This window comes from Tamandua tetradactyla, chromosome 5 (genome assembly GCF_023851605.1).
Source record: "Tamandua tetradactyla isolate mTamTet1 chromosome 5, mTamTet1.pri, whole genome shotgun sequence".
Taxonomy (NCBI): domain Eukaryota; kingdom Metazoa; phylum Chordata; class Mammalia; order Pilosa; family Myrmecophagidae; genus Tamandua; species Tamandua tetradactyla.
Window position 1 is genome coordinate 36,206,929 of NC_135331.1, and position 13,675 is coordinate 36,220,603.

General features: G+C 54.7%; 1 long non-coding RNA gene across 5 annotated transcripts; it reads left to right on the plus strand.

Moving 5' to 3' along the window:
* The first annotated feature begins 3 nt into the window (after nt 1–3).
* LOC143684048 (uncharacterized) lies at nt 4–13,059 on the plus strand. Of its 5 annotated transcripts, none has more exons than XR_013175802.1 (6): nt 4–134; nt 1,652–1,848; nt 3,212–4,583; nt 4,840–5,004; nt 5,368–5,577; nt 12,862–13,059. It is a non-coding gene; the product is annotated as an uncharacterized LOC143684048 (long non-coding RNA). The 5 variants fall into 5 exon arrangements; XR_013175803.1 differs by lacking the exon at nt 12,862–13,059 and having other exon boundaries at nt 3,212–4,323; nt 4,515–4,583; nt 5,368–5,793; XR_013175801.1 differs by lacking the exon at nt 12,862–13,059 and having other exon boundaries at nt 5,368–5,793.
* Nucleotides 13,060–13,675: the final 616 nt, after the last annotated feature.

Sequence of the window (13,675 nt, forward strand, 5' to 3'; positions counted from 1 at the left end):
AGATACTGGGGGGCAGAGGCGAAGGCCGGCTGTGGGGGACATCTGTCTTCCCATCTCTCTCCAGGCTGATGGGATTAGATGAAGCAGGTGTCCCTTCTTTCCCCTGCCAGGCGGGATCCTCCAGAAGCCACTGGGTGAGTCATGAAAGGGAAAGAAGAGCTGAATATTGTGCATTCAGGGGGTAGAGTAGAAGATGAGTGGCCGTAGTCCCAGCTGCCATTTAGTTCTTGCTGGGTTCAGTCTCCCGGAGAGCCCCCGAAAAGGCTGGGAATTAGGTATTATAGATGAAGAAGCCAGGACTCAGAGAGGTCAAGCCACTAGTTCAGGGTCACACAGCAAGCTAGTTATAGTGCCAGGATATGGACCTAGATCTAGTCTGACTCTGAGACATCTGTTTGTAACTAGTACACTGTGCCACCTTTTCTAAAGGTGAACCTAATCAGTTGCCTGGAGACCATGGATGCAGGGGGAGTAAACTAGCACAGGTGGTTTAGTAACATGGGCCAGTTTCATCATGCTTGCAGGTTATACATAATCTCTCAGTCTCTTCTCATTTAATCCTCACCACCGTAATAGAATCTAAGTTTTCTGCCCCTTTGGGATCCAAGAGGCCTGTTTCAAATCCTGATTCCACCATTTTTCTAGCTGGGTGGACTTGGGGTATGGCATATTACTGTGAGCCTCAGTTTTTTTAATCTGTAAAATGGGGGTGATAAAGCCCACTCTTTTTTTTTTTTTTTGTCACTTAGGTAAAGGTGCCTCCCCATTAATACCTGTCCTAAAAACATGGAATTTAGCTTCCTTTCCTTCCTTGCCATCTCTTTCTCTCTAACCATCTCTGGAGTTCCTTTGCTGGAAGGAGATTTGCATTTTGAATCTGCCCTTTTGGGGGCTCTGGGTTTGAATTAGTGAAGCCGCAGTGCTCCAGCCTCCTCTGCAGAAGCATCTGCTTTCTCTCAGCGTGTCACCACACGTTTCCCCATCCCCAGGAGTGTCCCCAGTCTCTCTGCACTTACTCATCCAAAGCAGTCTGGAGTGATGTCTCTCAGGCTTCAGACCTGAATTATTCCAGATTCAGAGTGGGGGGTGGGAGTTAGGAAACAACCCAAAACCCAGAGGGATCTTAAAATGCAACCAAACACTTGCTTCCGTGGCAGCTGTTCATCTGTTACTAAGAGCAGCTTGCACAGTTTAGGGGCGAAAAAGAAAGACTAGCCAATGCATGGTTGTTAAGAAGCCTTAGGCGTGGAAATAATAATGACATAAGACAATAGTAGAATGTGAGTTCACATGGTATTACTTGTCATCTCGTTTATTCCTCATAAGAGCACTCCCAAGTGGGCACTCTTATTGTTCCCATTTTATGGGTAAGAAGAATGAGGCCCGAGACTTGCTCGAAGGTCACACAATTAACGGGTGGCAGAGCAGGATAGGAGCCTGTGCTATAGAGCCCCCCTTCGTTTCCCCTGCATTAGGGTGTTTTGGCTGATATTAGCCTGGTCCCACCTCCCAGTTTCCTGTTTCTCCACTGATCAGAGGAGCTCAGCTTCTGCAAATGCCGCGATCTGAGAATGGGTTGGGCCCTGCCTCTACTCTCCAAAATACCCACGGCGCCATATTTACTCCTTCTCTCTCTTTCTCTTACTGACAGCTGGAGGCATCTCCCTGCTCACCCACATGTTCCAGACACCTTCTCAAGGTCACCATGACCCCACGTCTATCCTAGGAGCACCTGAGGTGCTCTCTCTCAGTTCTCTGCACCCCTGCGGGTGGTGGAGACCAGTTCCCTGCTCTGGGGTCAGACCCACCATGAAATCTCCATGTGCGGAGACCTCCAGAATCTCAGAGGTAGGAGGGACCTCTGGACACCCCCTGGGGTCCAGCCCCTCAACTGAGGCTTCCCTAATGGGCTCTCTGAACTTGGCTTGAAGAATAGAGGGTCTGTGTGGGCTGGTGGCAGCTGAGTTGCTGGTGCGGTAGGGACCACCATAAGGTCTCCATGTGGCCTTCGATGCAGCACATCTTGCTTCTTGTCTTTTTTTATCTTAAAAAGGAGGGAAAAAACTTGAGTGAGATGTAATTTACATGCAATAAAATGCACCCATTCCGATGAGTTTTGACAAATGTATACGCCTGTGTGATCACCACCATCAAGGTATAGACTATTTTCATCCTGAAACAGCCCCAGCTCTTGGAAACCACTGGTCTGCCTTCTATTACTATCGACTCTATTATCTCTGCTAATGTTCTGGGTACATGGAACGTTCTCTGTTGGGCTGTTTTTGCTCAGCCCATTGTTTCTGAGATTCATGCTTTTTGTTGCATTTATCAGTAATTCAGCCCCTCCCCCAACTTTCTTGGAGCAAAGTTTAAATAGCATCTAACTCGCTCATTTCAAACGTACAACTCAGTGAGTTTTTAGAAAACATATCAAGTTGCACAACCCTGACGGTACCTCGGTTTAGAATGTTTTCATCACCCTAGTGAGATCCCTTGTGCCCATTCAGTGTTAATCCCTGCCCACCTCTAATCCTAGGCAACCACTAATCTACCTTCTGTCTCTATAGATTTGCCTTTCCTTGACTTTTCATATAAATGCGGTCATGCATTATGCATTTCTGTTGTTCCTGGCTTCTTTCATTGAGCATGAGGATTTTAAAGTTGGCCCGTGTGTTAGCATACATCGGACTGTTGGTTCCTTTTTATTCCTGAGTAGATTCAATTGCATGGATGCACCGCAGTTTGTTTGTCCATTCACCAAGACATTTGATCTGGGTTAACCTAACTGGGTTATTTACACCCACCCCTGCTGGGGATTTAAATGCCACATGGTAAATATGCCCCACCCCACCCCTTTCCTAAATCATTACTGTTACACAAAAATTAGTTTCAAGTGAAGTCATCAACGAGTGGCTCTAACTTCTGGAGCCCTTACTGTGTGCCGGGCACTGGCCAAGCTTTGCAAAGAACTAACTTTGAGTTCCACATTGAGCATTGAGCATCTGGGGTTGGGAACCATATCGTCACCCAGGTTTCCCTGATCCCAGAGTCCACGCATTACTTTCCACCCTCCAAGATGGCTGCCAGTTTGATTCAGGAGGTAAAATTCCCCCTCAAGCCCCCATTCCCTTATTATTATTATCAAGGCCAGGGCAGTGGGTCAATGTGGGTCAAGCGGTGCTCCTCCGAACAGCCCAGGATCTATTTACAGAGCACAGCAAGTTCCTGGGACAGAGGAGTAAGGAGACAGTTTTCAGCTTCTTCAGGACCGGCACAACCGCACTGGGAAGCAGCCTTGCAGATAAGTATTCAAACTTACCAGCCCGCAGCCTACCAGCCTGCCCTCTCCTGGTCTGTGTGGGGAAGTGTAGTGTCCTAGAATCCCAAAGTGGGAGAGGAAAGTGGCGATGCGTCTCCTTTCCTCTTGTACCTCCAATCCAGGGAGAAAGAGTTTATCCTCATTTTATGGGCCCCCAGTAAAGGTGATTTTCAATGCTCCACTTTTGGCATCGGAGCGAGTATTTGATAAATTCCGCAGTTAGGAAATTCTGTAGAGCTGACCTAGATTCCTTCATCTTGACTAAACTGTAGCTCTGGTGTTAGAGGCCGGGCTGGGAACCCTCTGGTAATCTGGGCTGGTTCTTCTCCTCTTGATCCTGACCCCTTGCCATCACACTTGAAGACTTGGCCGGAGCTCCTTGTGGCTGGTATGACTTTGCTTGGGACGCAAGCGGGGGCCTTGGAATTTTGACTCTTCTCAGTACAAGAGTTAGAGTGTATCTCAAGCTCTGGATCTGTGCCCCAAGTCCCGGGTGCTGACAGCAATCTCTGACGATTGCTAAGAGGGCCCTGCTGATTCTCCTGGCTCAGGTCTGCTTAGTTGTCATCAAAAGCAAAACTTGGGAGGTGGCTCCTAGGTCAGGATTGGAGGCTGTTCTTTGGTCTTCTCCAGACTGGCAACACGAGGTGGCCTTAAAAGAGCCCCACCCTGCCCTCTGGCTCCCCAGACTTCCTCTGGTGCCTGGGGCATCAGGAAAGGGCAGGGGAGAAGAAGGGGCTGCAGAGAAAGGTCCAAGGTCAGTAAGCCCCTCGCATTTCCCATCCACTGCCTCCAACTGCTGGTTACTGCCCTGTCAGGGCTGGGAGGGTCTGGTCACCCAGAGAGACGGACAGACACCCAGGCCCCCAGAGTGGCACAGGCAGAGCTGGGATAGGAACCCCAGCGTGCTCTTGGTTCCCCGCTCTGGCCCAGCTGTCCTCCAGCTGCCCAGTTTGTCCTGTTTTCTCCTGGACCACGTTCTGCTGATATTGCGGAAGGGCGAGGTGGGTAAGGAGGAGCCCCGCCCTCCCCAATCTAAGGGTAATCCTGGGGTGGGGGAGGGGGGAAGTGGCATCCCCGGGCCCAGCCTCCCCAGCTCCCAGGGCTTCTTCTCATGAGCGGAGAGCCCCGGGCCTGGGGAGGGGGCCTGGGAGCAGTTTTCCCCTGCGTCTTGGTTGGCTATTTCCTCTTCCAGGAAGGCGCTGTGGGGTTCATGTGGGAAAGAGCTGGGAGCTGGGCCAAAGTATTGACCTGACACTGCCAGGTAAGCCTGGGTGTGGGTGAGGGATGGAGGGGCCCTGAGCTCAGCCTCGGGAGAAGATTGTCCTCCCCCCCAGCCCTCCTCCCCACCCAGGCCCGGCCAGAGCCCTCTGCCCCTGAGAAGAAGGCCTGGGAGCCGGGTAGCAAGAAGGCCTGTTCTGGGTGGTTTCGATGGGAGTGGGGGCAGGGTGGAATGAAGACCCCTGAGGGGGTGGGGTGGGGACATTGTGGCAGAGATTTCAGCGCATTCGTTCATTCAGCACAGACCTGGACCAAGCGGCTGCTTCGGGCCAGAGACGGGGGCTCCAGGGATGAGACCGGGGCTCCAGAGGTGAACGGAGTGATGTGGCCCCGCCCCCTGGGATCTTCACGGGAGAACTCTTCATCACGGTTTCAGCGAGGGGATGAGCTCCCCGTTGCTGGAGGTATGCATGTGTGTGTGTGAGGTGAGGTCCCCTCTGTGGAAACATTGTAAAGGGAATTCAGGTAATTCCTGAGGACTCTGAGGGCCCTTCTGTCCACCCATACCCACCCCTTCTCCCATGATCCTGCAGGCTTGCACTGGCCCTATCATTGCTTTTCCCCTGCTCTGCTGGGCCAGCCCTGCCTCAGTGGGGCGTCCATGGCCCAAACTTTCCTTACCTTCTCGGTTCTGTCTGAAAGTCATCAGCGTCCAAAGCCCTCACTCCCAGCCTGGGTGTTGGGGACCCGGGAGGGACACTGCGGGGACAGGGGCTGAGCTGGGGATGGAGGCTGTGGCATTGACCTCACTAGCTTGCCACCCCCAGGCGGCTCTGACCTCGCCTCATCACCAGGACCCCTGGGCCGTCCTCTCGCTGGAGCCAACTGAGGGAGCAGCCTTCCGTGGTTTTCCAGAACCCAGGGTGATTCCCCGAAGCCCTCATCCTCCCCAACTCCTGGGGTGGAGCCTCCCGTGGATGAGGTCCCTTCCTGCTTGGCGCTCAGCTGAGGACTGGAGCCCTGGAGGACGGCGGCCGGTGAGAGGGAGCACGGTCAGCCCGCCACACACTCTCCGCCTGCTTGCACCCCGCCCGTACCCCGATTCCCGGACCTCACGGATGGGGCTGAAGGCTGGCTCACCACACGGTGTAGACTCCATTCCACCTTGTGTCCGTGCCAGCTGCCAGAGAGCAGCTCACTGGGGCCAAGTCTCTGCTGACCTCAGCCTTCCCAGGGCTGGGTCTCAAAGGACCCTACACACTGGGGCGGGAGGGGGCTGGGAGGGCTGCAGTGGGGGGAGGGGGCAGGAGCAGCTCCGTGGGGTGCCTCTGGCTCGGCGTCTGTCTGTCTTGCGCCGTTTGCACTGACTAATTCTCATTTCCTTGGGGACTTTCTGGGTGGGGGTTTGCGTGCTTCCCAGCCCCCTGGTGGTTGGAGGGAAGAGGCTGAGGCCCCAACAGAGGAAATCACCAGTGAGAGAGACCCTCCCAGCCCTGAAGCTTGTCCCAGCCCCCCAAAGCGGGCAGGCTGGGATCAGCCTCACCTCAAGGCATCAGAGGTTCCCAGAACCCAGGTCTCCGAACCCCCTTTCCCAGTCAGACCCCCGTTCCTTGTTGCGGTTCTCCTAGAGTCTGTCCTAAGGGATCTGAGGCAGGCAGGACAGGCCCCAAACATCTGCAGCTTCTCCCAGTCACCTGGCTGCAGATTTGCTCTCACCTGATAGGCCCCCACCCCTAATGACAGCCCCTTCCAGAGAGACAGGTGCTTATGCTTGCATGAACAATGAGTAGCCACCCTTAGGTGAGTTTAAAGCCCTGGGCCCTTTCCCCAGCCTGGGGGAGGGTGGGCACCCCAAACATGGAACCACCCTCTCCGTTAGATTTGCAACCCACCCAGGGAGGGGGCTGGAGGAACAGGCGTGGAAAGCAGAAGCAGAGAGGGGCAGGTACCGTGCATGGGTAGAGTGGGGGTGCTTTGACAACACACGTTAGTGGATGGATCCAGTGGTAAGTGGAGGAGCCCCAGGGAGAGGAGAGGGACATCCTGGGAAAAGCCTGGAGTCAGATCAGGTCTCAGATGCCCACTCTGATGTGTAGCCTTTGGCAAGCTGCTTCACCTCTCTGAGCCTCAATTTCCTATCTATGAACCAGGAGCCATGAGGCTCACCTGGTGGGGCTTAGGAGCCCTTCAATGAGAGCATGTGCCTGGCACAGTACCAGACTCTTAGTAGGTGCTCAATAAATGTTCCGTCCACCTGGGGGTTTAGATTTAGAGTTGATCTATTTCAGGCATGCTGGAAGTGCAGACTCAGCAACTTTTGATCCAGGGGCATTTCTGACTAGCCTTCCCTCTAATAACGCTGTCTGATGAGCTTGAGGGAAGAAGCCCCATTTCACGACCTCCATATGAGCTCAGAATGCTTCTTGGGGCATTTAAGTTCCATGCCTCTCTTCAGAACTGCACATATATGGGGGTCTTTCCCTGTGTTAGCCTCTTGGGGGGAATATAGGAACAGATCAGCTCGTGGTTCAAACCTTCAGGATTCCAGAGCTGCCCTGGGAGAAGAAGACTAGCTCGCCCAGAGAAGTGGGGAACTGGGTGGTGCTATCCAACAATCTACTGAGGCTCAGTTTCTGAGGGCTTGGAGTTGGGACTGAGAATTTGGAGTGGGTTGCAGCAGCCTGGGGCGGCTCCCAGTAAGGCCAGGCTAACCAGTGCCCCGAAAGATGAAAAAATACATGGCTTAGCTGAGGGTTTCTGGGGTGAAACTGGAGTAGAGGTTTCCAAAGAAGTGCTTTTCCCAAAAGATGTTATTGATCTTTCAGGAAAAAAAAAAGTGAGTTCGATTCAGCAGGACCTATCAGAGCCTTTCAAATGCTGACGGAATCGTGAATAGTCAGGGACAAATGGACGATGAAGTGTCTCCCACTGGTTTCTGGCCACAGAGCCTGTTTTCGTGGTGTTGTTTAGATGGGTGGGAGATGGTCAGGCTGGGGTCTCTGGGAGAAAACCATCAGAGGGTTGCACATGCAGGGGTTTTGCAGAATCAGCTGGTGAGGAAGCAGACCAGGACGGGACGGGGAGACGTCACTTGGTTCTGGAAGCCAGATGAGCTCCGCGCAGTCTCTGTATCCTGGGGGTCGGGCAGACCACTGGTTTGAGCAACCATCACCTGAACTGGGCGATGGAAGGTGCCAGATTTTGGTGGAAAGATGCTGGCATGTGTACACGTGTGTGTGTGTGTGTGTGTGTGTGTGTGTGTGTGACAGGATCCAGCACCCGGGAAGGGGCTGGCCAGAACTGGGCAGGGGGTCTCCACTGGGTGCAAGCAGGCTCCAGTGTCAGGGGAACTGAAGGGTTTCGGGGAAGGGCCTCTTGAGGCCCGTGACCGAGAGAATAGAGGCGCAAAATGCTTCCCATCAGGGCCCACGCTGGATAGGTTTGATTCTGGTGGGGCTGAGGGGCTTTGAGGCAGACCCCCTGCCCTGGTCAGGCCCGGCTCCGGGGGCTTGGTGAGGACAGGGGTAGGGGGCGCCTTGGGCTCTGCGGCTGGAAAGGGGCGGGTCGGCGTTGCATGGTGTGATTAAACCTACTAACCCCGGGGTCTGCCGGGACCCCTGCGGCCTGTGACCAGGTGCCTGGCCTTCTGCCAACCGACTAACCCACTAACCAGGCCCGAGCATGCCCTACTAACACCCCCTGCGGCCAGACCCTACTAACCGCACAGCTCCCGGGCCTTCCGAGGGGCTGGGACGTGTGGGCAGACGAGGCTCCAGAAGGCCCTGCCTGCAGGCTGGGGGGCGGTCTTTGTGCAGACCCACCTCCGAGGACAGGGTGTGGCAATAAGGCACACCAGGCCTGCCACTTACTGTTGGGTGACTCTGAGTTGTGTGCCCTCGCCTCCCCGAACCCCAGTTTTCTCAGTGGCGAACGGGAGTGGTATACTTAATTCAGAGGCCGCAGTGAGAAGGCCTGTGAGTGCAGAGGTCTTGGCACATGGCGGATGTGTAAAAAAGAGAGGAGGGGGATGGGGGGCGGGCAGAAAACCTGGTTGATCGCGTCTCCTGCCTAGTTTTTCAGATTCTTTGGGTAGTCTGCACACAGACCCCCCCACCTTGGGGCCAGAAAGTTGCTTTGGATCCCTAACTGCCTCTTCCTTTCCTTTTTTAATCCTCAGCTTTCTTTCCCCTAGGCAGCTCTTTTGTTCAATGACTAACCTGTCTAACCTGGGGTGCCGCCACCCTGCCCTGGCCACCCCTTAACAAACTAACGGACCTGCGTGTGTTCCTTCTCTCTTAGTGACCCCCACTTTGTGTGTCCGCTGATGCTGTGCTCTGACGTACTAACCCAGCCCTACTAACCCTGTTTTCTCTTCTTACTAACCCCAGCCCTGCCGAGCTCTGGGCCCCTCTGTGGGCTGCCCTCCCCTCCGCCTCCCCCCATCCTTTCAGCTAGCGGGCGTCCTGGGAGTGGGGCTGGGGCCTGCAGGCGAGATGTCCCACTTTAACGCCCCCAATTGGCTGCCTGTGAGTTCCGAGTCCACTGGGCCGGTTCTGAGGCTGCCAGGGGCCCAAGGGAGGAGAGGTGGTCACGTGGCCGTGGGAGATGGGACCCAGAACAAGGGCGTCTGTGCTTGGTTCTGGTGGCCACCAGGAAGTGGGTCGGGACCAGGGAAACCTCTGGGCTGCGTGTGGGGGAGTCCGTGGGTCTGGGGTCCTGTGGCCCTGGGCTTTTCCCAGCCAAGAGCACAGAGAGAAGGGGCCTGTATGCCCTCCTCTGGAAAAAAAGTGAGGGGAGACTTTTCTCCATTGGAAAGTAGCAGGGAGAGGAGGGAGCCAGCACAGGGAGTGGGGACAGTGCGTCCCAAACAGGAAGTCAGGGAGGTGTGTCCTACACAGGAAGTCAACGAAAGTAATATCTACACTTATTGAAAATCATTGAGTGGGGCATTCGCTACATAAGGCATCAGCCCGAGGGGGGCATTTCCCACATTAGAAGGCTGAGAAGCCAGGCATCGCATCCAAAGGAAGGCGGCTAGAGGCGCCCTTGCCACCCATACCTGAAGCTGGGGGAGAAGGGTTTCCCACACTCGGCATGGACGTGGGACATTTTTCATGCCAGAAGTTATTGAGAAGAGCCTATGGCTTTTCAATGGGGCTCCTCACACTGAGAAGCTAGAGGATGTTCGTTGACTTATGGAGAAGGCAGGGAGGGCTTAGAGTTGGCGGGAGGAGGAACCGAGGAGCAGGGAACGAGTGTCAGGGGTCCACAGAGCTCTTCCAGCCCGTGGGGGCAGCCACCCATTTCACCCCTAACTCCCCGTCTCCCACGCATGCTCTCCGCCCCAGCCCACCTCCCCCAGAGCCCGCCAGCCGCTAAACCAGGACCACACCTGGGGGTGATTTTCGGTCTCACCTCCAGTAGGCAACTCGGTCTCCTGTTCCCTCGCACTAACTCTTGCTCTCACCCAGCTAATCTCTGCCTCACCCTGGCTGCCCTTGGGGCTGATCCCTAACAGCCAAGCCCTGCCTCCCTCGGGGGCTCCAGGCCCGGTGCCTGGCTCTGACCACCTCCGAATTAACCTCTCCTTCACCTGGACTAACTCCCGCCCTCCTGGTCTGTTCCTTTCAGCGGAAACTAATGGCTTGTGGATCTCTTTCTGACTAACAGCAGGTCTAACACTTCATGTCACTGTTACTACCAGCTTGGGTGTCTGCATGGCTGGGATGGGGCTAACAGGTTTGGAACTTGACTAACACGGGGACAGCTGTAGCCAGAAGTGTGGGATTTTGTGACAATCCGAGGCCAGCAGGACGTGCGGTTCTCCGAAGGAGGTGGCAGGGCTGCCGGTGTGAGCCAGGCCAGATGTTTCGTGGTACCGACTGCTGGGGTGGCAGAAGTTGGTCAGTCTTGGGCCACTGGGCATGTCTTTTTGATCCCTCATAATCTGCATTTGGCTTGCAGAACTTTAAACAATCGCCTCCTGGCTCAACAGTCCAGATGAGTGGATGTGGCTTTTGCACATTTTCTGATGACCAGCTGGTGTGTTGAGAGGACATGCCACTGTGTATGGACTCATCCGTCACTGGAGGGCATCCCAGAGTCCTAGGCTTTGGCAACTTTAAGGTAGAAAATCCGAGGACATAAAGCTTTAGATCTGAATGCTCAGAAGGGTGATCAGTCCATCCCGTTTTACTCCTGGAGGCGAGTTGCTCAGCTTTCTCTTTGAACATCTCTATACTTAAGCTGCATGGGGAGACTGGGAGTTTGAATGGAAGGGGGAAAGGTCATTTTGGGAAGGGATCTCTTCCAGATGGGGGGAGGGTCCTTTGGGAGCTGAGCTGGGAAGGCATGAGGTTAGTGGGTGGGGGTGAGAGGGGGCACCAGGTCGAGGTGGAGATGGGAAGAAGCACCCCTTTTGCTGGCTACATCTGGTTATGGGAGGGTGTGGGAGAGGGCAGCTCACGCACCCTGGAGAGATAGGATCAGAGGCGGGCCAGGAAGCCTAGCGGGCAGGTGGCTTGGGCCATTGAATGCTGCCTTGGGCCCAGAGCCCTCTCTCTGATGGACAGGAGTTCAGAGCTACCCTAGTGGAGCTGGCAGTCAGGCGGAGGGTGATCGGGAGACCTGAGCTGTAGAGGGAACAAGGGAGCAGAGAGGGGCTTGGGGAAGGGGTCTTGGCTGCAAGCAGGGTCCCGGGAAGTGCCTGGCTGCCGCCCTCTAGTGGCCGCTTTGCCCCATTTCACTCAGAGCAGGGAGCTGGGAAGCCCGTCACCTTCCGGGAAATCCTCTTTATTCATCTACTAAGATTTGCTGCTGCTGGCATCTGCTCCGTGCCAAGCACTGCTGTGGGTGCTGAGACTTATATGCAGGCTGTTCTATCATGGGGCTTCATTATCCCAGGGTGGGGAGGGGGAAGTAGACGAAACAGGTAGTGCAGTGAGATGGGTGCTTTAATGGGATGGACAGGAACAAGGCGCCTTACTGTGTGCCAGGCACTGTGCTAGGTATTGGGGATATGGGCAGGGTGAAACATCATTCCGTCTTCAGGCACTGAAATTCTAGGGTGTTGGGTGGGTGTGGGGCTGGGGCTGGGGGTGCCCAATCCCCTCTGCTGTGGGGGCTTTCTGGAGAGAGCGACAGCCAAGCTGAGCCCTGTTGGGCAGAGTGTGTGGGTGGGCATGAGTTTCAGGCATCAGGAATGTCAGATACGAAGTTCTGGGGGACCAGAGAAGATCTGGGCTTGGGGGACACGGAAAGAGGTTCTGGAAGGTTCTGAGGGGTATGTGCCAGGAGACGAGGTGGGAGAAATGTTTGAGGACCAGGTCTGTTGCCAGCGAGGTTAGACTTTACCCTGAAGGCCCTGGGGAGTGATGGATGAGATCCCAGGAGGGGAGGTGATGGGATTGGAATTTGAGGCTGGCCATTGGGTGCTTTCAGCCCAGGGAGAACTCTGACGAGCTTTTAAGGAGCTCTGGTTAAATTTTCGACCACTGATTAGAACTTTATGAAACTTAGGTCCATTGTGTCATCTGTAATGCTTGTCCCAGCTAGTTCTGCAGGAGCTGGAAAGCAAAGACGGCCATGCTCCAGCCAGGCGGGGGCTTGGCTGGGGCGACAGTGAGGACTCTGGATGGGGAGTGGTCTCAGGAGCATGTTACCCAGCCCCTGGCAGTGGGCGGCTTCTAGAGAAGAGCCAGGAGGCGTGGGCGGGCTGCCCTTCTGATAAGAGCCTCTTATCGGAGTGGGAAAGGATTTGCCCCTGTGTGGCTCCAAGGGGAGAAGCCTGGAGTCAACTTCGAGAGGCTGATACTGGTCCTAGAGAAGATAAAAGGATGTCTTGGTAGGTAATAAGCCTTTGGTTCCTGGAGGCGGAAGGGCTTTGAGGCTGATAATGGTGGTGGTGAAATTCCAGTGTTCTACCCGTGAGCATGGGGTGGGGGCGGGGCGGGGGGAGGGTCTCTGCCATAAGAGCAAAGGAAGGGGAGCCCCAGTTGGCACATTCTTCTTGACGTTTGCTCACTCTGTCCTCGAGTTTCGCTTGTTATGAGCGGGACCTTCTGAGCTGAGGGATTGGCCTCTCTGTCCAAAGAACCATCTCAATCCCTTCTTCATAGGCTAGGTGGGGGGAGTGGCCCCTGGGCTGGCTTAAATGGTGATGCATGGAGCTGGAGGGTATAGGAGGGGAGAAGTTGGCCCAGGGTGGGGGGACTGGTTCAATCCCAAAAGAGGATCCCAAAGACCCCCTTGAGAGTCTATCCAGGGACCCACTGTTTGACCAACAGACCAGAGAAGACATTTTTCATGTCATTGCTTCCTAGGGGCGCTGAATGTGGGGACAGAATGTTCTTCTGTAGATGAAAAGTCCGATCTTGTGTCTGGATCCAGCAAAGGAGCGTGGGTCCACAGCTTGGCTTTCTGTGTTTGTCCATGAATGTAGCATCTACTGTGTCAAATGGAATTTTGATATTAAAAATCATTCATACCCAAAGGATGATTGCGTGGCTCCTGCAGCAGAAAGGGACGTGCAGACTGGGAGGGAGAGGGGCCCGTGACATTGGCAAGGGGCGGGGGTGGACTCTGGTGGTGAATCAGTCTTGAGACTGAGACCTAGGAGTCAAAGCAATAGAGGGCGCACCCACACAACTACTTAGGCATCACCTACATTGTGATAGGTCTGCTTTAGAGGAAACCCAGGGTCTTATTGTCGGAGAGATTCACTGGGGAGGCAAAGAGTCCATTTGGTGACAGAGGGAAGAAAGTAGAGTTCAGTGTACGGTTGTGACGGGCTGGCAAATAGCAGGCACCAGCATTGTTACTTCACCCCCCACCGCAGCACCCGACATCACTAACTGATCACCTAACTCTTTTGGGGACCCTGGATGCATTTCAGGATATTTCCCAGAACTGTGGTCTAAGGCAGCCAGGACCAGTTTAAGGACTCTGGAGTCTGTCCTAGGATCGTGAATCCCCAAACACCTCGGTTGGAACCCCAGCTTTGGCGCATACCTGCAGCACTAACTCCCCTGCTCTGAATGTCCACATGCTCTGTTGGAGAGGGGCTGACGGCGCCTCTGCACAGCCTGAGACGGAGCCTGCTGAGTTCCCCTGAAATCTTATTCTAAGTTAGTACCA